Below are 23,904 nucleotides of genomic sequence, written 5' to 3'. Positions count from 1 at the left end.
GGAGTAACTTTTCAACTAGGGAAAGCTGGGAAGGCAATCTCAAGAGCTGTTGTTGGAAGAAACTGCATTTTAAAAGCAGCATCATGCTGGCGTCGAGAGAGCACACACGACTGTAGTCACTTGCCAGCCCACACTACTAGAATGTGCCAGCCACAACTGAACTCAGCTGGTTACTCGGGGGCACCAAGGTAAGGCTACCACGCTGGGGAGAAATTCTTGTTTTAGCAGTGACTATCCTCTTACCTGAAACATGTAAAGTGTTTCCCACTTATTTTGTGAACCATAAGAAGCAACTTTGGCTTTCTTTATATGTAGTATTGGTGAAAGAAAGGTTTGATCCTGTGTTGAGGCCTTATTAGTCAATAAATAAAGGTACACGTTTGTTGACAAGATTACCTCTGCTAGACAGACATAGCAGAGGTTTTCTTATAACTAGTTTTTGGAAGGATCACCTAGAGTGATTTTAAATGCTTCCCTGTTTACCTCTCATCAGCACAGAATTTTATGTCTTAAGGTGGAGCCTATGATTGTGCCTTTGAGATTGGTATAGGGAAAGGACACAATAGCCTCTGCTGTTAGGTTTACCTTGTAGTTTAGAAAGCAGAAGGAATTAGTAATCAGGCAGACGTATACAAGAGCCAAATAGTTGTGGTTTTAAGTGCTGTGTTAATAGATTGAATCGGTGAGAATAGTTGGGATGGTTTTTGAAGGAGGAGGCACTGGAGTTGGGTTCTTAGATATGTGGATTGAATGAATGGGCTAAGGGGAGGGTAAGAGGGGATCACAAGCAAATTAGAAACATGCTTTGCTTGTGTGAAAAACCAGAAATCCAACTGCAGTGTGATGGGGAGTCCCTGTGAGCCCTGCAGTGTGTTTGAGGAAAACAAGTACATAGTTGGGCTGGAAGCAGAGGAACAAGGATTCTAAAGGTCAGATACAAGGTTGCTATTTTAATTCGAATTTGAGTTAAGATCCGACTAAAATGATGGCAGAGGGCAGGCTTTATGTACAGGGGATTATGTGAAGGAGTATTTCTTGCCTACTAGGAAATGGACTAGGTATTCGTGGCACTGTTCTAGGTTCTTCGGGTTGTCATTGACAGCCTGGTGAAGTAGTACCCACTTTACAAAAGAAACTGTTTCAGGTTAAGTGATTTACTTAAGGTTGCACAGCCACTTGGTGCTGGAATCGAGTTTTGAAACCAAGCTACAGCCCAGTCTACTTTCATCTTCACCATATCACAGTTTCTCAGGATAAGGTCCTAAGCTTTGGTTGTTACACTGTTTATAATGGGGGTAATAAATATATGCTAGAGCCAGCAGAAAGAATGCCAGTGGAGCCTTAATCTTATGGAGTTAATGTAGCCATTTAGCCCGACCTTGGTACCTCTCACAAAGAACAATGCCCTTGAAAAGTGCTTAGCTCAGTTTACTGATTCGCTTCTTTAAAACCTGTATCACTCCTTATTACCAGCTTGTCCTTTTTGTTTCCTCCTACTTCATACCACCTCTTGGCTGGAAGTAAATGATAATGCAGTTGCTTTTCAGTTATCTTAATTGGCTTTCTGGGGCGATGTACTTTGAAGGGGACTTCTGTTACTTATTAATGTCTGCAGCAGTGAATAGTAGTAATGAAGTAAGTCAAAATATAGAGGAGGAAGGAAAAGGCAGCTGGGTATAGTTTATGCCAGTCTCCTAGGTTGATACGAGATCAGTATGACTCCCTAAGATTAAGAGCCACACAGGGGATATGAGTGCCCCAAGTGAAAGTTTTGCTGGGACATTGAAGTCCTAAACTTCCAGCACCAAGACAAAAAGGTGATGTGTTCCTGCTGCACTTAGAGAATAACAGTTACAAAGGAAAGAAAATCTGGAGCACAGAACTCAGGAACTTCTAACATTAAATGTCATTGAACTACAAAGTGATAAAGGCTCTAATGCAAGTTAAGAGAAACCCAGATATTGATGTATCTTCTGACCAAGAACACAATACTTTCTATGCTGAGGCCATATCCTGTACCCGCCTCACCCCACCACCAAAAATCAAATCTCAGTCTGATCAAACTTACCTAGATCCAACTACCAATTTTATAGGAACTCTGACAGGAATATATTAAATTACATCAATCAATAAAATCCAGACTAGTAAATTTTACAGGACAACTGATCCCAGTCTCTTCAGTTAGTTTCACTGAGTAGGGGAGAGAGATGGCAAATTAACAAAAGATGGAAAGGAAGAACAAGCAGAACTAAACCATAATGTGTTTAGGGAAGTACAGACATACTATAAGGAATGTTAAGGAAATGACTAAAAGGCAGGGGTATTCTTAGGGTTGGTTTACTCATTAAGTCATGGAGTTAAAAATCATGGGGGCACACAACAGGGTTTGGGGGACAGTAAAATCGTATCTTGGTCATGAATGTTGTTCACAAGGGTGTTTGCCTTATTACATATCTGCATGATTGTCAACGTGGGTTTTAAAATTTGTATTTACCTATAAAGGGTACTGTGTGTGTTTAAAATGCTACACAGTCTGCAGGAACAAGAACCAGTCTGAGATGCTGTGCAGCCAAGACCAACACACACAATCAGGCTTAGCAGAGTTGGTCTACCAAGGTGCTACAGTGCCTGCTGCTGAGTATCGTACTCCAAGAATTCTCACTGAAACTACAGCTGCCACCAGTGCAAAATCTTGGCTCATTTCAGCCTCTGTTTCTTGGTTTCCGCAGCTTTTGCTGCAAAGCCTGGGTTGGTTGATGGAACCTGAATTCCAGGCAAGTGGGGGAAAGGGAGTATCTTGTCTTCAGCTTCCAGAGTGGGTGTGATGTAGTCGCTCAGTCTGTCCAACTCTTGCGACCCCGTGGGCTGTAGCCTGCCAGGCTCCTCTGTCCATGGGATTCTTGAGGCAAGGATACTGGAGTGGGTTGCTGTTTCCTTCTCTAACAGGATCTTTCCTACCCAGGAATCAAACCCGTCCAGGTCTCCCAAATTGCAGGCATATTCTTTACCTACCAACTGAGCTACAAGGGTGGGCTCTAACTCAGAGGTGGGAAATTTGGGTGCTGGATAGACGAAAAGAATGATAAATGCCCCGTTTCAGTGCCATTCAAACTTTACTACAGATTAGAATATGCGGGGAGTGCTTTTAAAAACACCAATGCCAAAGTTTTACCCCAGGCCAATTAACACAAGATCTCTGGTTTTTTTTTGTTTGACTTCCTGTGTGATTGCATGTGCGGCCAAGCTCATGAACCAACCGGTGCCTACACCCTTACAAAGTATGGTCTTCAGGTCAGCCACATCACCTGGGAGCTTGTTAGAAATGCAGAATCTCAGTTCCAGGTGTGCACAAACACACACCTCACACACTGGCTATACTGAATTAGAATCTGCTTTGAAATAGCCCTGGGTGATAACTCATGCACATACCAGTTTGAGAAGGGCTGTTCTTCCAAGGCCAGCTCAAGTCACACCAGTAAGATATTCCCTAGACTGGAGCAGGGAAGTGACCACCCACTTCTTTCTGTAGAACTTTTGAGTTACATTTCCCCTGGACATGTACTGCAGACTTCCTGGCTTGTGGTTAATTGTTTCCTGTTGGCTCATCTCCTTCCCCGACTTTAAGCTCTGGTAGGCAGGGACCCTCCTCTCCTTCGTGTCTTCACAGTACTTAGCGCATGGCTGCCCATGAGGCAGGCGCTCAGGACGTGTGGTCAGTGAAGCAGTGATTTCCTTCTGCGTCTTTCTCCTGCTGCACTAGCCTCCTTGTTCCCATCCCCATTTTCAGGCATTCATATCTGCATTCCATTTTAAAGGCAACTTCAAATATAACTTTAAAAGAACTTTAAAATTCAAGCCCAGTCTATTCCTGCAACTACGTCCAGATACAGGATAAGCTGGTTGATTCCCATGGATCTCTGTTGTCTGTAAAAGGAAGTGAGCTAGGAAGCCCTCAGAGACGCAGTCCAGTTGAAATATCCTCTGATTCTGTGGTTCCCTTCTGCCTAATTACGGCTATGAAGAAACTGTAAATTAAGAGTCGCTGGAGCCACCTTGCGACCCTTCCTGGGAACTGCATTTCTTCATTGTGACACCAGAAACTTTCCCGCAAGCCCATCAGTCGGAGATCCATTTTCAAGAATTTATGGGAAACGCAGCCACACTAAATTAAATTCCCTCTCTCAACCCCCAAAAAGATGGGAATAAAGGAGTTTACAAAGTATAATTCTACAAAGACCGGGGGGGAAAAAAGGCAAGAGATCTGTGAGAATTTAAAAAATTTATTTACACAAAAATTGACCTATGTTTTAGGTGGGAGATAGAAAACAGCTAACTAGGGAAGAAATTACAATCTTAAGTGTTGGATGTCAATAAAAAGTGAGCAGATTTTTTTCTGAATCCCACAAGTTGCAGAATTGAGAGGTACTGGGGACTGCAGAGAAGATAAACATGTGGCAATGGGTTAAAAATGGGGATGCGTAGAAAGTCTGTATATGAAGTAATGGGATCCTGAGGTGTCCATGCTCACCCCTCACAGCCAGGAGTTGCTACCACCCTTCCTAGGGGCTTCGTGTGCGCGGAAATGCAGTGACAGAGCCTCCAGACCTGAGGACACAGTACAGGGAAAAGTGGGGATGAGTCATAGGGTCAAATACCAGGACTTTCGTGAACATCTGCATCTTGAACAATGAGCTCCTCTCAGATTCTTTCCTTCCTTATCCCTTCCCTCTCCCAGAATTTTGGCAGCCAGGCCGAAAATTAGGAATGTCCTCTCTGGAAACCTGGCCCAAGAGAAAAGACTCACAAATGCTGTCCGTGGAGGTTTGCCAACTAAAAGGTAGGCTCATTGCAGATATTCTATGTTGAAGGTCTCCAGTCATCAAGATAGATGGACATAGGTAAAGTTTCTCATCTACCTAGTATATATGAGATCATTCAAACAGAAATGTATAGACAAATCAATAAAAATCCGCATGCCTGACACTCAGACCTAACAGATATTTGCATTCAATCAGAAGATTCAGTTCTTCATGTTAACATAAATGAGAGAATAAAACAACAACAACAAAACCAAAAAAGGTAATAAAGGGAAAGCAAAGCAGAATATCAAAGAAAAAGCTAAACTCACTTTAATTAATATTCTTGGATAAGAGATGACATTGAATCCAAAAACCACAAGATGAGGGTTCATAAAAAAGAAAATGAGATAGGATTCTCTAAAATAAAAACTGTCAACTGAAATAAAAGATTCAGGAGAAGAATTAGGTAAGTCAAGGAAATCTCCCCAAATTAAAATACACACACAAAAAAGAGTGAGAAATGGAACACAGGAGGAAATGGTAAGAAATTTAGAGGGCCAATCTAAAGGCCAAAATCTGATTAGCTGGAACTCTAGAAAAAGAAAATAGGAAAACAGAAGGAAAGTGATTATCAGAGAAAAGATATACAAGAACTTCCCAGAATTGAGGGATTTTAGTCTCCAGATTGGCCTAGCACAAAAAACAAAAAAATTATCTGCACTGATCACGACATTTTGAAACTCCAAGGATAAAAGAAAAATTTTTTAAAAATCCAGAGGAAAAAAATAGGTCACATATAAAAGAATCAAGAACCTGAATGTATATAAATGTTCCTCAAGTAATATGGAGACCTAGAAAACAACTCTGAGTGAAAGGATATTCTATGTAGAATTCTACACTCATTCTAATTACCTGTCAAATGTAAAGTGATGTACCCAAATAGGCAAACAGCTAAATGTTTCCTTCCCTTGTTTGACTTCTCAGGAATCTATTGGAGGACATACTCTAGCCAAAGGAACAAGTGCACCGGGAAAGAGGGAGATCCTGTGGGGCTGTGCCACTGGCCTAGGAAACAATGGATCTCGAGTTGACCCCAAGGATGTGGTTTCCAGAAACGCAATGGGAGAAATAATATTGACAGGTGATGGACACTACAGAGCTGATGGTCCATGTGAAGACTAAGGAGAGCCCTTCTAGTTAGGGAGCACCTCTGAGAGCAGGGATAAAATCTGCCTGGTTTACCACTGGATCTCCAGTGCCTGACACTTCCTGGACCATAGTAGCTGCCCAGTCAATCATGCTAAAGGGCTGAATGAATGAACACATAAATGAGAATTGATCAAGCTTCACATATGTGCTTTGAGCCAGGCAATACAGCAGACACCTAGAAATGCAGGATAATATTAAATGCATAGCCTGGGACTTCCCTGGTGATCCAGTGGCTAAGATTCCAAGCACCCAATGCAGGAGGCCCAGGTTCAATTGCTGGTCAGGGAACTAGGTCCCACACGCTGCAACTGGGAGTTCAAGTGTCTCAACTAAGACCTGGTGCAGCCAAATCAATATTAAAAATAAATAAACGCACAGTCAAATTCTCAAAAAAGCAAGGGCAGCTAAGGGACAAATAGGTCACTTAGAAATCATATTGCAGGGCTTTAATTTACACATACCGAAAGAGGCAACATGACAGCTCATGATCATACAGCTGATAATAACTGAGTGGGGTTGCAGGGAGCCTGGGTAGCCCTCCTCCCAATCCAGGGTGTGTCCACTTGATCCTGGTGCCTCTCCACTTCCTTGAGGACTAGAAGAACCAAGTACAGGGCTGTGATGGTATTAAAACCTCCACAGCTAGGCTGTGATGAATCCAGTGAGATGCACAAGGCAGGGCTGAAACAGTCCCTTGAGTTTCCCCTTTTAAACCGGTGACAGTAATTAAAGAGAATAACACTGACTGGAGAAGTCTGAAAGACAATGCTTTCTAGAGAAGTGGAAAACTAGAAGAGGGGAAATCTCTTTTCATGTTTCACACCAGAGTAGGGCAAACAACAGCTTGAAACATGCTGGAAGGTCTCTAATAGTTACCCAAAAGTAAAGCACCCTCCCTTGATTCCAGTCTCCACATCCCTCTCCAGCTCCCATCCATTTCTCTATTCCCTTTCATAGCAAAACTCCCTGAAGGGCTGTCTCTACTCGTCTCTGCTCCTTCTCTTTGAATCAATTAAGTCAACGCTGCATCCCCATCCCCTGTCAGGATAGTTCTTGCTGGGGTCACAGCAGTGCCAAACCTGAGATGTTGATTCATTCCTGTCTCACTCCTTCCTGAAACATCCTCACTTGGCTCCCAGGACACCACTTTCTCCCTCCCTCCCTTGTCCTCCTCAGACTTGCTGTGTCCTCTTCATCTTCTTGACCTCTAAGTCTTGGAGTGTCTCAGAACTCAGTTCTCAGACCACTTCTCTCCTCTTTACCTACACTGATGCCCCAATGAACTTCATCCAAGTTCATGGCTTTAGACACCCTGATGTCTTGATGACTCCAATAGCTCCACAACTCCAAACTCATCCACTGCCTGTTCAAATACCCGCTGCTGTAACTGTCCTAAAGGAATCTCTGGATTCCCCTGCCCAACTCTTCCATGGCCTTCCCCATTTCAGAAAACAACCAAGTCATAACCTCCAGTTGCTCCAACCATCCTCGAATTCTCCTTCTCTCACACCTCAAACCCAATCCATCATCAAATCCCACTGGTTGAACCTTCAAAATACACCTAGAACCCCCCTGCCTCCCCCATCACCACAGTTCTACCGAGGCCAGCACCCATCAGCTCCAACAGAAAGAGCCCTGCTGGGTCTGCTTCTCGCCTGCCCATGGGCTCTTCTCAATGCTGTGAATGGTGACCTCTGAAGACATTTAGATTACATCATGCTTCTTTGCAAAATACTTCAAAGGCTTCGTATCTCACCAAAATAAAAACGCAAATCCTTAAAATCTCCCCCATGGCCCCTCCTCCCATTTTGACCATGCTCTGCCTCAGGACCTTTGCATTTGCTGTTTCTTCTGTTTGAGAAACTCATCTTCCATAAGTCAAAACAGCTCACACCATCATTTCTTTCTGGTCCCTGCCTGAATATCCCCTTATCACTCATGCCTTCCCGGGCCACTCTGCACAGAACAGGAACAACCACCCCAGCCCTGAATTCCCTACCCTTTTCTCCTTGCTTTCTGCTTTCTTCCATAGTTCTTCCCAGCACCTGACATGTTAGAATTTACTTGTTCAGTAGTTTATAGCCTCTCTCCCCACTGGGCTAGAAGCTCTGTATAGGCAGGGACTCCTCTTACTCCCTGCTGTGTCTGTAGTACAGTAAGTCCCCCCGACACGAATGAGTTCCATTCCAAGTGTGTGTTTTTAAGTCCAATTTGTTCGTAAGTCCAACAAGATTAATAAGGGTACCCAGCTAGTACAATCAGTTATATCGTACTGTACTGTTATAGGTTTATAATACTGTTACAGGTTTTCACACAAATAATATGTAAAAAACAAAGACAAGAAATTAAGAAAGTAGTTTTAATCTTACAGCACAGTGCCTTGAAAAGTACAATAGTTCCAGCTAACGCACCCCTGCCTTTATGCTTGCTTCTGGACATCCTGGGTTTGAAATAAAGATACTGCACTACTGTGTTCTATCTGGTACTGTACGGTACACAGAAGCTCAACCACTTGTAGAGGACGCACGCATGTGACAATGTATGCCAGAAATGTGAACTTACAATATTGGACATGCGAATGCATGTCCACATCTTTGAAAGTTCACAACTTGAAGGTTCATATGTAGGGAACGTACTGTACCTTGTGGACTTGGCACGTGGAAGACACTCAGTAAGTATTTGCTGAATGAATGAACCTGATCTCTCGTGCCCCTATTTCCTGCTGGGAAGTTCTCAGTGAGAAAAGGGGACTGCAAAGCAGACATTCTTGTGGCATTTTCTTAGGATCATGGAGGGATTCCTAGGGTCCCCAAAGATGCTAGTTTCAGCCCTCAAAAGGGAAAGGGCTGGACACAATGCACTGTAATTCCCTGCTATGCCATCCACTTTTTATAATCTGATTTCAGTTAATTCTGACTTTAGATACAGCCTCCATGAGGTATGTGTTATTGTCCCCATTTGGCAAGTGAATAAATATCAAGTTGGCCAAAAAGTTCATTCAGGGTTTTCCATACCATCACGTCTTACGCCTAAGTGAAAGTGCTAGTCACTCAGGTGTGCCTGGCTCTCTGTGACCCCATGGACTGTAGCCCACCACGCTCCTCTGTCCATGGAATTCTCCAGGCAAGAATACTGGAGTGGGTTGCCACTTCCTTCTCCAGGGGATCTTCCCAACCCAGGGATTGAACTGGGGTCTCCTACATTGCAGGCAGACTCTTTACCGACTGAGCCAACAGGGAAGACCCAGTGAAAGTGTTAGTCACTCAGTTGAGTCCAACTCTTTGTGATCCCATGGACTGTAGCCCACCAGGCTCCTCTGTCCATGGAATTCTCCAGGGAAGAATACTGGAGTGGGTTGCCACTTCCTTCTCTAGGGGATCTTCCCAACCTAGGGATTAACTCAGTACGAACTTTTGACCAACCCAATACAAACTCAGCAAATTATGCAACTTGTCAGAATCACAGCAGAGAGAAAAACTCAAGCCCTATCCGAGGTGGGTCTGATTCCCATGTCTGGGTGCTTACCTTCCCTAGAAGTCCATGTCCTAATGGAGAGCACTTTTGCTCCTTGATATCTGTTGTAAAAATAGAGCAGTACTTTAGAAAATAATATGAGATGTGTATATACTATAATATTACCACTGAATATGAGTACCTTGTACCTCATAGAGGTATATTATATACAACTGATTAGAGTTTACAATTCCTTTTTTTAGAACTGATTAAGTGTCTTTATTAAAATTTGAATTCCCATAATATTGTAATGAATGTAATGAAAAGTGCTCACATAAGTAGCAAATAGAATAGACTCTGGTCATTTATGAAATAGCATTATATGAAACAAGTCTCAGTAAGATTGAAATATTAAAAGCATCTTCTCTGACCACAATGGAATGAAACTAGAAATCAGCAATAGAAGGGGAACTGGAAATTTTACAAATATATGAAAATTAAACAATGTATTCTGTTTTTTAAATTAAGGTATAACTGATATATAACATAATATTCAAGTGCACAACATAATGATTTGATGTATGTATACACTGCAAGACTATTACTACAATAAATCTAGTTAACATCCTGTACCAGACATAGCTGCAAGATTGTTTTTCCTTGTGATGAGAATTTTTAAGATCTACTCTCTAAGCAACTGTTAAATATACTATACAGTATTATTAGCCACTGTAATGATCATGTACATTACACCCCTGGACTTATTTTATAACTAGAAGTCTGTACCTTTTGACCACCTTCACTCATTTCACCCTACCTCTCAACCCTCTGTTTCTGGTAACCACCAATCTGTTCTCTGTATCTATGAGCTCCTTTTTCATTTGTCTTAAATTCCACTATTAAGTGAGATCATACAGTATTTGTCACTCAGCATAATGCCTTTCATGTTGTCGAGAATTGCAGGATTTTCTTCTTTTTATGGTTGAATAATATTCCATTGCCTTGGAAACGAACAGAGATCATTCTGTCGTTTTTGAGATTGCATCCAAGTACTGAATTTCAGACTCTCTTGTTGACCATGATGGCTATCCATTTCTTCTAAGGGATTCCTGCCCACAGTAGTAGATATAATGGTCATCTGAGTTAAATTCACCCATTCCAGTCCATTTTAGTTCGCTGATTCCTAGAATGTCGACATTCACCCTTGCCATCTCCTGTTTGACCACTTCCAATTTGCCTTGATTCATGGACCTTACATTCAATATGCCAGCAAATTTGGAAAACTCGGCAGTGGCCACAGGTCTGGAAAATGTCAGTTTTCATTCCAATCCCAAAGAAAGACAATGCCGAAGGATGCTCAAACTACCGCATAATTGCACTCATCTCACATGCTAGTGAAGTAATGCTAAAAGTTCTCCAAGCCAGGCTTCAGCAGTACATGAACTGTGAACTTCCAGATGTTCAAGCTCGTTTTAGAAAAGGCAGAGGAACCAGAGATCAAATGGCCAACATCCGCTGGATCATCGAAAAAGCAAGAGGGTTCCAGAAAAACATCTATTTCTGCTTTATGGACTATGCCAAAGTCTTTGACTGTGTGGATCACAATAAACTGTGGAAAATTCTGAAAGAGATGGGAATACCAGACCACCTGACCTGCCCCTTGAGAAAGCTATATGCAGATCAGGAAGCAAGTTAGAACTGGACATGGAACAACAGACTGATTCCAAATAGGAAAAGGAGGACATCCAGGCTGTATATTGTCACCCTGTTTATTTAACTTATATGCAGAGTACATCATGAGAAACATTGGGCTGGAAGAAGCACAAGCTGGAATCAAGATTGCCGGGAGAAATATCAATAACCTCAGATATGCAGATGACACCACCCTTATGGCAGAAAGTGAAGAGGAACTGAAGAGCCTCTTGATGAGGGTGAGAGAGGAGAGTGAAAAAGTTGGCTTAAAGCTCAACATTCAGAAAACGAAGATCATGGCATCTGGTCCCATCACTTCATGGGAAATAGATGGGGAAAAGGTGGAAACAGTGTCAGACTTTATTTTTTGGGGCTCCAAAATCCCTGCAGATGGTGACTGCAGCCATGAAATTAAAAGACGCTTACTCCTTGGAAGGAAAGTTATGACCAACCTAGATAGTATATTGAAAAGCAGAGACATTACTTTGCCAACAAAGGTCCGTCTAGTCAAGGCTATGGTTTTTCCTGTGGTCATGTATGGGTGTGAGAGTCAGACTGTGAAGAAAGCTGAGTGCCAAAGAATTGATGCTTTTGAACTGTGGTGTTGGAGAAGACTCTTGAGAGTCCCTTGGACTGCAAGGAGGTCCAACCAGTCCATCCTAAAGGAGATCAGTCCTGGGTGTTCATTGGAAGACTGATGCTGAAGCTGAAACTCCAGTACTTTGGCCACCTCATGCGAAGAATTGACTCATTGTAAAAGACCCTGATGCTGGGAGGGATTGGGGGCAGGAGGAGAAAGAGACGATAGAGGATGAGATGGCTGGATGACATCACTGACTCGATGGACGTGAGTTTGAGTGAACTCCGGGAGTTGGTGAAGGACAGGGAGGCCTGGCGTGCTGTGATTCATGGGGTCGCAAAGAGTCGGACACGACTGAGTGACTGAACTGAACTGAATATTCCATTGTATTGCATGTGTGTATATGTCTATCATTCTCTTTGTCCACTGACAGACATTGGGGTTATTTCCACGTCTTGGCTATTGTAAATAATATTGTAAGGAAGACGGGGGTGTAGATACCCTTTCCAGTTAGTGTTATTGTTTCTTTCAGATAAATACTCATGGTGGAATTGCCAGATCATTTGATAGTTCTATTTAAAATATTTTGAGGAAACTTCATACTGTTTTCCACAGTGGTTACACCAATTCATATTTGCACCAACACTGCTTGGGGCTTCTCTTTTCTCCATACCCTGCTAACATTTGTTATTTTTTCTTTTTGATAACAGTAATTCTAATAAGTGTGAGGTGATATCTCACTGTGATTTTTATTTGTATTTCTCTAATTAGTGATGTTGAACACTTTTTCATGTACCCATTGGCCACTGATATGTGTTCTTTAGAAAAATGTATTTTGAGATCCTCTGCCAATTTTTAAATTGGGTTATTTGGGGTTTTTTGCTATTGAGTTACATGAGTTCTTTGTATATTTTGGATGGTAACCCTTTATCAGATATGTGATTTGCCAATATTTTTTCCCATTTGGTAGGTTGAATCTTCATTTTTGTTGATGTACAGCATAGTGACTATGGTTAATAATACTGTATTATATATTTGAAAGTTGCTAAGAGACTAGACCTTTAAAGTCTTCATCACAAGAAAAAAAATATCCATAACTATGTATGGTGATGGATGTTAACTAGATTTATTGTGGTGATCACATAATGTATACAAATATTGAATCATCATGTTATATACCTGAAACTAATAGTGTTATGTGTCAATTATACCTCAATAAAAAACAAAAACAAAACCATAAAACAATATGGTCTTAGCATAAAGATAGATGTATAGACTAATGGAACAGAGTAGAGAGTCCAGAAATAAACTCTCACATACGTGACCAAGAATTCAACTTTTCGACCTCATGGGCTGTACTCTTTGTGACCCCATGGACTGTAGCCCCCCAGGCTCCTCTGTCCATGGGTATTCTCCAGGCAGGGATACTGGAGTGGGTTGCCATGTGCTTCTCCAGGGGATCTTCCCAGCCAGGTATCAAATCCAGGTCTCCCGTATTGCAGGCGGATTCTTTACCAACTGAGCTACCAGTGAAGCCTTACGTGCCAATTATACCTCAATAGAAAATTAAAAAAAAAAAAACAAACATAAAACAATATGGTCTTAGCATAAAGATAGATGTATAGACTAATGGAACAGAGAGCCCAGAAATAAACTCTCACATACGTGATCAAGAGTTCAACTTACCAAGAAGGCATTGCTATCAGCTGTTCATTCACAATGTGAGTAACTGGGCGGGAGCTCTCCCACAAGTTCTGGAAACTTCTTGGCTTGACCATAAGCCCAGGGCTCTCAGTTGCTGTCTTCCATCCCTGCTGCCCAGTTGGTGGTGAGAAAACTGGCGAAAATGCCAGCAAAGCAGGTGGTAAGGGTAAATTTGTAGTTCATGATAGGATAACTTGCCTGACTATAAAATATCAACCATGTTGTGCTGCCTTCTTCAAAATGTCAGATCTTAAGTCTGGAGGAGGAAACTCAGGTCTTTCAGAACCATAAACATTGTCCAGGCTCTACTGCTCTGCCAAGCTCTACTGGCTTTCCTCTTCTACAAGTTCTATAGTTGTGTGTTTTACATTTAGGTCTATGAGGCTATTTTGAGTTAGTTTTTGTGAAGGGTGTGAGGTCTGGGTCTAGGTTCTCTCCTCTTGCATGTGGATGTCCTGTTGTTCTTTGTTGAAAAGACTGTTCTTTCTTTTGCCATGTAATTGCCTTTGCTCATTTGTCAAATATCAGCTGACCATATTTGCCTATGTCTATTTCTGGGCTTTCTATTCTCTTTCACTGATCTATGTGTCTTATTGCTGGGACTGCAATTTCAGTGGAGTTATTGGACAATCCGTCTCAGCAGACAAAGGCAAAGCTGTTGGAGCCTCAGCTAATTCGTTGACTTGATTCACACAAAAGAGGTTGGACAGTTTCTACAGTTTTGCTTCATTATTTGCTGTCGCTTGGGCCCAGATGATACCAAGGCCATCTGAAATGTTTATTCAGGCTAGTGTGGTTCTGAATGGTATGAAAGACAAGTAATACAAAATCTCTCTATTTAATAAAGTAATTTTTAAAGGATTCTGAAGCTTTTCATGTTGCAAACATAAACATCACCATTTAAAAGCAAGAAATGAAAAGGCTAATGAAACTTCAGTTTAAAAACATCTTCGTGACTGTGAAGCTTAATTAAAAGAAATTAACAAAATTTAAATTATGGAATGATGGGACTTCCCTAGAGGTCCAATGGTTAAGATTTGAGCTTCCAATACAGGGGGTGTGGGTTCAATCCCTGTTCAGGAAATGACTATCTCACAAGCCTCTCAGCCAAGAAATCAAAAAACAGAGGCAATGTTGTAGAAAATTCAATAAAGACTTTAAAAATGGTCCACATTTAAAAAATCTTTAAAAAATATGGAATATTGAAAATAACGAAACATATTATTTGTTACTTTTTTCTTAAGCTTAAAATACTATTTAAAATACCATTTATAGGGCTTTCTTGGTGACTCAGTGATAAAGAATCTGTCTGCCAATGCAGGAGATACCAGTTCGATCCCTGATCTGGGAAGATGGCACATGCGCGGAGCAGTTAAGCCTGGGTACCACAAATACTGAGCCCGAGTGCTGCAACCACTGAAGCAGTAGTGTTCAACTATTCACTCAGTACTCTCCACAGTAGAGTGAGCCACTAAGCCCGTGCACTCTAGAGCCCATACACAGGAACAAGATAAGCCACTGCAATGAGAAGCCCGAACATTGCAACGAAGAGCAGCTCCTGCCCACTGCAACTAGAGAAAGCCTGCACAGCAACAAAGACCCAGCACAGCCAAAAATAAAATAAATAAAATTATGAAAAAAATACTATTTGCGAGTCAAAATGTTTTGTTTTGGATAAACATGCATCATTATTCACTTGAAAACTAAGTGTATCCACTAAAAAAATTAAAAGTCCAAATTATAAGAGGTGTAGCTTGGTTTACTGTGTTTACTATTGACCAAAATTTAAAATTCTAGCTTCCTGAAATAAATATTTCATGAGTTATTTATTCTTAGGAAGGAGCACTTCAGGAACAACCTATAGATAAGGACTGGGTTTCAATTTCTCTTTATCCCTATAATGTTCTCTTCTTTTATGATAAAATATAAATATGCAATGAAAATCCCCTTGAATAAGCTCCTTTCTTGGTTTCCTTGCCTAATGAACTACAGTAGGTAAATTACAAAAGCCAACCAAATTGTGGTTCTTTCCTACTTCACAGGTTTCTAAGACATTTTATAATTTACATCACAGAAATAAAAAAGAAAATCTTCAATGAATTCTTCTTAATTATAGAGAGCTTAAGAAAAGGAAATAAACACAGTGTTATACCTTGACTGAGTGCTGAAAGTCAACACATTGAGCTCATTAAAAAAATGGCCTTAGGAATGTCCCAGCCCTTTATAAGAACACATGATGACAATATCCATATGATGTTCCAAATATCAGTAGGAAGACTTCCAGTCTGTTCTTTGGTCTATATAGCCTGCTAACAGATGAATTTAAAAGCAGAATAGAGTATGCAGTTGATTCTTATATATTGACCTTCAACCTTCTTAAATTCATCTATTTCATTTCAAGATGGGTTTATTCAGGAATTGGCGAGAATTACAATTTGGGGGACTTCCCTGGTGGTCCAGTGGTTAAGAATCTGCTTGCCAGTGCAGGGGACATGGGTTTGATCCCTGGTCTGCAAAGATTCCACATGCCACGGGGCAACTAAGCCCATACACCACAACTACTGAGCCTGTGCCCTGGAGCCCGTGCTCTACAACAAGCAAAGCCACTGCAACGAGAAGCCCATGCGCCGCAACCAGAGAAAGCCCACGTGCAGCAATGAAGACCCAGTGCGGCCAAAACAATAAATAGATTGGTTAATTTTTAAAAAAAGAAGAATTAACAATTTGGGCTAGGCAGTCTGTAGAACCACAGGCAAGTATGGAGGAAAAAGGAGAGAAAACTCTTCTATAGAGAAGGGGGAGTTGGGAGAAGCTATTTTAAACAGAATCCATTGGAGGAAACTGGGAATTCAAAATATAATGACTTTTCATTGGCTGAGTTGTGACAATCTCTGATTGACTAGGCTATTGCCTGGCAGGGAGAAATTCTGCCTGCCTTTTGCCAGGTAGTGAGGTAGTAACCTTATTCCTATATTGGAGATGCAAAGGTACAGTGTCTTTCTGTTGGGTCTGCAGTTGACAGTGGAATGGTAGGACGTGAGAGTTTACCCCTCTGGCCTCCCAACTCCATTTTAAATGAGGGTTCTGTTTATTAACTTTCACAGCATGATTTCTAATGGATGTGTAGTTCTCCATGGTACATTTGCCTTAGAAATGCCTAATGAAAGCACAGCTGCCCTCAGCCACAGTTCAGAGATGAGATGAGATACAAGTAACAAAATTTATGACTACCACTTATTAAAATGTGTATCTGAAACCATGCCAAGTGCTTTATGTACATCCTACATGAAGTGGTACTATTTTTATCCCCATTTAACAATGAGAGTCAACAGTGTACTGGTAAATGTTTTATAACCACTCTCTAAGAAAAAGGTCCTGATTAATGGCATTTTCCAACTTCCGTGGTATAAATATTCCCACGATGGCCAGTTTCAAGCTATCAGCAAGGTATCACTGAGCACAGAGTTGGGAAGAGATGAATAGTGGCACACCATTATATAGTTTTTCCACTGTACAGAAACAATAGACAAAAATAACTGTAACAGAATAGAAAATAGTAAAATGTAATAAAATAATGAAGTCATGAGTTTAAGTATTTATTATGGTTGTCTAGAGCTTCCCCAGGAGAAGGCAATGGCACCCCAACCCAGCATTCTTGCCTGGAAAATCCCATGGATAGAGGAGCCTGGTAGGCTGCAGTCCATGGGGTCGCGAAGAGTCGGACATGACTGAGCGACTTCACTTTCACTTTTCACTTTCATGCATTGGAGAAGGAAATGGCAACCCATTCCAGTGTTCTTGCCTGGAGAATCCCAGGGACAGAGGAGCCTGGTGGGCTGCCATCTATGGGGTCGCACAAAGTCAGACACGACTGAAGTTACTTAGCAGCAGCAGCAGGGCTTCCCTGGTGGCTCAGATGGTAATCTGAGCAATCTGCCTGCAATGCAGGAGACCAGGTTCTATCTCTGGGTTAGGAATATCCCCTGGAGAACTGAATGGCTACCCACTCTAGTATTCTTGCCTAGAGAAGTCAATGGACAGAGGAGCCTGGTGGGCTACAGTTCATGTGGTTGCAACGAGTCAGACTCGACTAACACTTTCATTTTTTACTATGGTTGTCTAATGTAAGTTGTTTATTTGTAACTTTTTATAATTTAAATTTTGATAATAGCTGTGTTTAATAACCCACTTGTGAAATTTCTGTAATTTTGACAATTGGCTGTCACCACTGGAATGAGATTAAGTCACTTGCACAGCCACTGGACTTCAAATGTCATCCTCTCAGTTCAAGGACCATTTTGCCTTATCTGTTGATGCCCGTTGTAAGTCACATAATTATTAGTCCATGTGGAGAATCACATAGCAAGAGATTAAATGGGGGCGGTGTGTTTAATAATACAACACAATACATTCTATGGCAGTGGTGTGGTGTGCACACTGAGAAAAGATGAGTCAGTTCTATCTTGGGAAATTAGGTGTTTTAAAGGGAAGGTAACACTTAAGCAAGGATCAGCAATGGCTGCTGACATGAAATATAGACAATGTGACATTGTGTGTTTCCTGATGGAAGGACCACTCTCTTATAGTTATGCCAAAAAAGCAAAACTCAAATAATCTGTATTTGATTTACTACCAACAATCTACTACCAATTTAGAGAAAATTAGACGATAAAGCAACATATAAAACTATCCTATGGGACTGAATCAACAAAATCTAGACTATAAGAAAACCACAGGACAAATAGTCCTGTTTCTCCCATAAATAAATTGCAAGAAAAATATGCATAGATCTTATTGGGAACTTGATTTAAATAAATTGTAAATAAATTCTCCAACTAGACAGTTGGAAAAATATGAACACCAACTAAATATTTTATGATACTAGGAAAATATTGTTAGTTTACTAGTTGCAGTTAAATTTTGTTAGTTTATTAGTAAACTGTTAGTTTAGAGTCTTCTCCAACACCACAGTTCAAAAGCATCAATTCTTGGGCGCTCAGCTTTATTCACAGTCCAACTCTCACATCCATACATGACCACAGGAAAAACCATAGCCTTGACTAGATGGACCTTTGTTGGCAAAGTAGTGTCTCTGCTTTTCAATATGCTATAACTTTCCTTCCAAGGAGTAAGCGTCTTTTAATTTCATGGCTGCAATCACCATCTGCAGGGATTTTGAAGCCCCCAAAAATAAAGTCTGACACTGTTTCCACCTTTTCCCCATCTATTTCCCATGAAGTGATGGGACCAGATGCCATGATCTTAGTTTTCTGAATGTTGAGCTTTAAGCCAACTTTTTCACTCTCCTCTTTTCACTTTCATCAAGAGGCTTTTGAGTTCCTCTTCACTTTCTGCCATAAGGGTGGTGTCATCTGCATATCTGAGGTTACTGATATTTCTCCCAGCAATCTTGATTCCAGCTTGTGTTTCTTCCAGTCCAGCGGTCCTCATGATGTATTCTGCATATAAGTTAAATAAGCAGGGTGACAATACACAGCCTTGATGTCCTCCTTTTCCTATTTGGAACCAGTCTGTTGTCCATGTCCTTTCTTTAGAGATACATATTGAAATATTTACATAGATGAAGTGATAAGATATCCAAGATCTTTTCAAACTTCTATCAGGATATTTATGTTCAACTGATCCTTGATCACCAACGCAATTAAATGGGAGAAAAAATAGCCTTTTCAACAGTGTGGGGACAACTGGATATCCACATGCAAAAGAATGAAGCTGGACTCCTACCTCATACCATACACAAGAATTTACCCAAAAGAGACCACGAACCTAATTCCTAAATGTAAGAGCTAAAACTATAAAATCTGTAAAAGAATACATGGAGTAAATCTCTGTAGCCTTAAGTTAGACAATGTTTTCTTAGATATGATGCCAAAAGCACAAGCAACAAAAGAACAAAATGGATAAACTGGACTCCATCAAAAGCAAAAATTTCTGTGCTGCCAAAAACTATCAGGTGAAAAGACAACCCACCAAATGGGAGAAAAGATTTACAAATCATATCTCTGATAAAGGACTTATATCTAGAACATATAAAGAATGTTTGCAACTCAACAATAAAAAGACATTTAAATATAGGCAAAGAATTTGAATCTTCATTTCTCCAAAGAAAATATACAAATATCCAATAAGCACATGGAAAAATACCCAGTACTATTAGTCATTAAGGAAAATATATTAATAAATCAAAACCACAATGAAATACCACTTCAAATCCACTAGAATGGCTATTAAAAAAACAATACACATCGGCAAGAATGCAGAGAAATTGAAACTGTCATATATTGCTGGTGGGAATGTTAAACAGTAGTCACTCTGGAAAACGGCTTGGCAATTCCTCAAAATGTTAAACACAGAGTGGACTTCCCTGGCAATCCAGTGGTCAAGACCCTGTGCTCCCATGCAGGAGGCACAAGTTTGATTCCTGGTCACGGAACTAAGATCCCACGTTTTACTCGACATGGCCAAAAAAATAAAAATAAACATACAGTTGCCATCAGTTCAGTTCAGTTCAGTCGCTCAGTCGTGTCCAACTCTTTGCAACCCCATGAAATGCAGCACACCAGCCCTCCCTGTCCATCACCAGCTCCTGGAGTTCACTCAAACTCATGTCCATTGAGTCGGTGATGCCATCCAGCCATTTCATCCTCTGTCATCCCTTCTCCTCCTGCCCCCAATCCCTCCCAGCATCAGGGTCTTTTCCAATGAGTCAACTCTTCACATGAGGTGGCCAAAGTATTGGAGCTTCAGCTTCAGCATCAGTCCTTCCAATGAACACCCAGGATGCCATACGACTCAGTAATTCCACCGCAAGGTAGAGAAGTGAACACATATATCCACACAGAAACGTGTACACAAATGTTCATAGTGGTGTTATTCGTGATGCCAAAAAAGTGGAAACAACCCAAATATCCATCAACTTATCCATGAATAAACAAAATGTAGTTATCCATACATTGGAATATTATTCAGCAATAAAAGTAATGAAGTACTGAAACATCCTGCAACGTGGGGGAACCTTGAAACTTAATGCCAAGTGAAAGAAGCCAGTCATATTAGACCACACATTTTATTATTCCATTTGTATGAAAATGTAGAGAAACAACAAATTTATAGAGCCAGGAAGTAGACTGGCAATTGTTTACAGATGGGGGAGGGCTGGGGAAAGGGACAGACTGCTAATGGTTAGCAATGTCTTTTAGGGAAGGGTGGTTTGTTTGAAAATTAGATCATGGTGCTGGTGGCACAGTATGGCGACTATACTAAAAACACTGGAATTGTACACTTTAAATGGATGAATTGTATAGTATGTGAATTATGTCTCAATAAAGCTATTTTTTAGAAATTTGATAAGGAGGAGAAATAAATATGATCAGCCATGGACTGATCCTCCTCCCTCCGAGTTGGGGGAGGGTCCCGCTGGGCCCCGCCGGGCGTCTGGCAGAGTAGTACAGGGGGATTCATAATACTCTTATCTCTAGTTTACAGTTAAAATTTTCTGGGGACTTTCCTGGCGGTTAAGACGTCGCCTTCCAACGCAGGGGGTGCAATTTTGATCCCTGGCCGGGGGAACTGAGATTCTACATGCTGTGCAACCAAAAAACCAAAACCTAAAACAGAAGCACTATTGTAACAAATTCAATAAAGGATTTAAAAATGGTGCCCATCAAAAAAATCTTTAAAAAAAATAAAGTTTTCTGAAAGCAAAATTGGATACACCATTTCCTAGACTTCTCAGAGGTGCTTAGCCAGACGTTCTCTGTCCTTTCGGAGTTCATGAGCTCAGAGAAGTTCATCAGTCCTTTTAGATGGGGTGGAGTAGAGTTGTTTTATACATAACCCAAGCTGCTGCTGCCCACTTTCACCATCTTTCTACTCCACTGACCACTCTGCCCACTCACGGGCAGCTTGGCCAGCCTCTGCCACAGCCTGGCCTCTGGGCCAACAGTGGGCCTCTGCCAGGGCCAGCCCCCCTTCCCAGCCTCCTCCTCCAAATCCCTGACCTCTGGTATGTCCTTTCTACTTGTCACCACTCACCTTGTCAGAGGGGGAACCCATAGCAGAGCAGCTGGGACCCCAGTGAACCAGCTCTTGCCTTCTCCCCTCAGACCTCTCTGTCTCCCACAGACTCTCCCAGAGGGTGAAACTCAGGCGCAGCCTAACACACCATCCAGGCCCCTGGCTCTCGCTTCCAGACCCCACTGCCCACTTTGGCCTCTCTGTGAGTATCCTCCTCCCTCCAGGTGCTTCCCTGCACTCCGTGCTGCCAGCTGCCTTCCAGCAATCTCAGCCCAGGGACAGATCTGCGAGAAGCTGAGTTCCTTCCCACATGACTCCTGAGCCCTAAACAAATGAAGGGATGTATATGTTTGGGCACATTCAGGTCCCTGGAGATCTGCCAATGGTTAAAAAGCACTAGAAAGGTTCTGGAACATTCTACAACAATTAGAGGGTGGGCAACTAGGTAGCAACCAGTTAGGTAGCTCTGCTTGATGTCTCACACCTGTGCAGTCTCTGATTCAGCCCAAATCCAGACTGACTTCGGTATGAAATACAAAGGGAGGAAAGACATCAGAGGAGGAACTGAAGATGGGCTGCAACAGCAGAGTCAGAGAGGAGGAAGGGCCAGACGACGAGTGGCAGAAGCAGAATCGCCAGGACTTGATGACCAGTTGGTTATAAGGATTAAGAAGAGTTCCAGGTGAGGGGAACCAGGTGAAAGGTGATGATGGCCTTAGTTAGGACAGAAAATAAAAAAGGACCAAATTCAAGTGTGATTGTTGAAATGGAATGCCTGTGAATCACTCTGGCAGGTAGCAGGGCTTAGCTGGAGACCGAGGTCTAGAGCTGAAGTGAACCAGCAATGGTGTGATGTGGCATCTACATCAGGGCTCAGAGGCCTCTCTCAGGGATAGGGTGGCCCTATGGTCCGACCCTGCTTTACACTTGCAATCCTGGTTTATGCCTATTGTCCCTGTTAGCACTTCCTTCACTCTCAAAAGTGTCCCAGTCTGGATGAAAACTATCTTCCAGTCAGAGCTGTTTCTTTCCAGCTCTGTGACCTTAGAAACAAAGCATTTCTGCTCTTGGCATCTCCCGTTTCTTTCCTCTGCAAAAGATGGAGATTGAACAGTGATGCGAAATGTCCCTTCCGGCTGAGAAGTTGTGTCCATTTTATCTGGTGCCATCTCTCTTGGGGTTCAGGTCACCATATGTGGGATGTCAGTCATCTCTAAAGAGAAGGTTTGTGTGTATGTGTTGGGGGGCGGGGTACCCAGGCTGAGGACTAGCGTCCATGGAGCCCTTTCAGCACCAGCCTGTGTCTATGCTGGAGTCATCTGGCTCACAGGACTGGTGACAATCGGTGAGAAAGGGCTGGGAACTTGGAAAGTGCTCTTTGGTGAGGGCAGAGGGGTGGTATTAGGCTTAGGTGACTACCTGGGAAGGCAGTGGGACTTGTAGTCAAGTGCAAGTGAAAGTTGCTCAGTCTTGTATGACTCTTTGTGACCCCATAGACTATACAGTCCATGGAATTCTCCAAGCCAGAATACTGGAGTGGGTAGCCTTTCCCTTCTCCAAAGGATCTTCCCAACCCAGGGATTGAACCCAGGTCTCCCCCATTGCAGGTGGATTCTTTACCAGCTGAGTCATAAGGGAAGCCCAAGAATACTGGAGTGGGTATCCTATCCCTTCTCCAGTGGATCTTTCCCACCCAGGAATCGAACCGGGGTCCCCTGCATTGCAGGTGGATTCTTTACCAACTGAGTTATCAGGGAAGCCACTTGTAGTCAAATCTGGCTTCAAATCGAGCTGCCACTTGACCTCTCTGAGTCTCAGTTTGCTTATCAGTAAAATGGGGTTAATAAGGCGGTCTTACCAGGATGTGTGAATCTGGAGGTGATACGAGTGTTGGAGGCAGCAACCACCTTGGAGGTGATACGAGTCTGGGATCGCAGCGGCTGAACTATGGGCAGAAGCTTTAGGAAGCGAAGCCAGGACCCGGAGCAAGACGGGAGGCGATTCCCGGAGGCCGGGGGTCACCAGCGGGCTCGGACTGGCTCTGCTCGTGGCAGGAAAGCGGGGATCCCAACACGCTGGCCGAGGAAGGAGAGCCGGACCCCGCAGATGCCGCTTCGCGTCCTCGATTACCCTCCGGGCGCCCGCCTGGGGTCGCCGGTCCCCGGCTGTCACCTGGACGCTCGGGGAGGGGGCGAGGGAACCCGGCGGGCGGGGAGGCGGGACTTGGAGGCCGGGGGGTGGGGCGAGGGGCGGGTGGCGGGGGCCCGCGCCCCGCGGGGAGGCCGGCCACGTGACGCCCGCAGCCCCGGGCCGGGCGGCTAGGCGGGGAGCGCCGCGGCGGCCCCAGGAGGTAGCGGCGGGCGCGGGAGCCCGGGCCGCACGGGACCTGTCGTCGGGGTCCCGGGACGGCGACCCCGGGGCTCCCATGCC

The 23,904-nt window shown here is 42.7% G+C and overlaps 1 long non-coding RNA gene across 1 annotated transcript; it reads right to left on the bottom strand.

Moving 5' to 3' along the window:
• Positions 1–4,481: 4,481 nt before the first annotated feature.
• On the bottom strand, positions 4,482–21,630 carry LOC129623380 (uncharacterized). The gene is made up of 3 exons (XR_008700500.1): positions 21,493–21,630; positions 9,534–9,583; positions 4,482–4,605 (listed from the first exon to the last, which is right to left on the bottom strand). It is a non-coding gene; the product is annotated as an uncharacterized LOC129623380 (long non-coding RNA).
• Between the last annotated feature and the right edge of the window lie 2,274 nt (positions 21,631–23,904).

This window comes from Bubalus kerabau, chromosome 11 (assembly GCF_029407905.1).
Source record: "Bubalus kerabau isolate K-KA32 ecotype Philippines breed swamp buffalo chromosome 11, PCC_UOA_SB_1v2, whole genome shotgun sequence".
In the NCBI taxonomy this organism is placed as follows: domain Eukaryota; kingdom Metazoa; phylum Chordata; class Mammalia; order Artiodactyla; family Bovidae; genus Bubalus; species Bubalus kerabau.
Note: the sequence above shows the minus strand (reverse complement) of the source record. Positions and strands in the feature narration are given on the sequence as shown.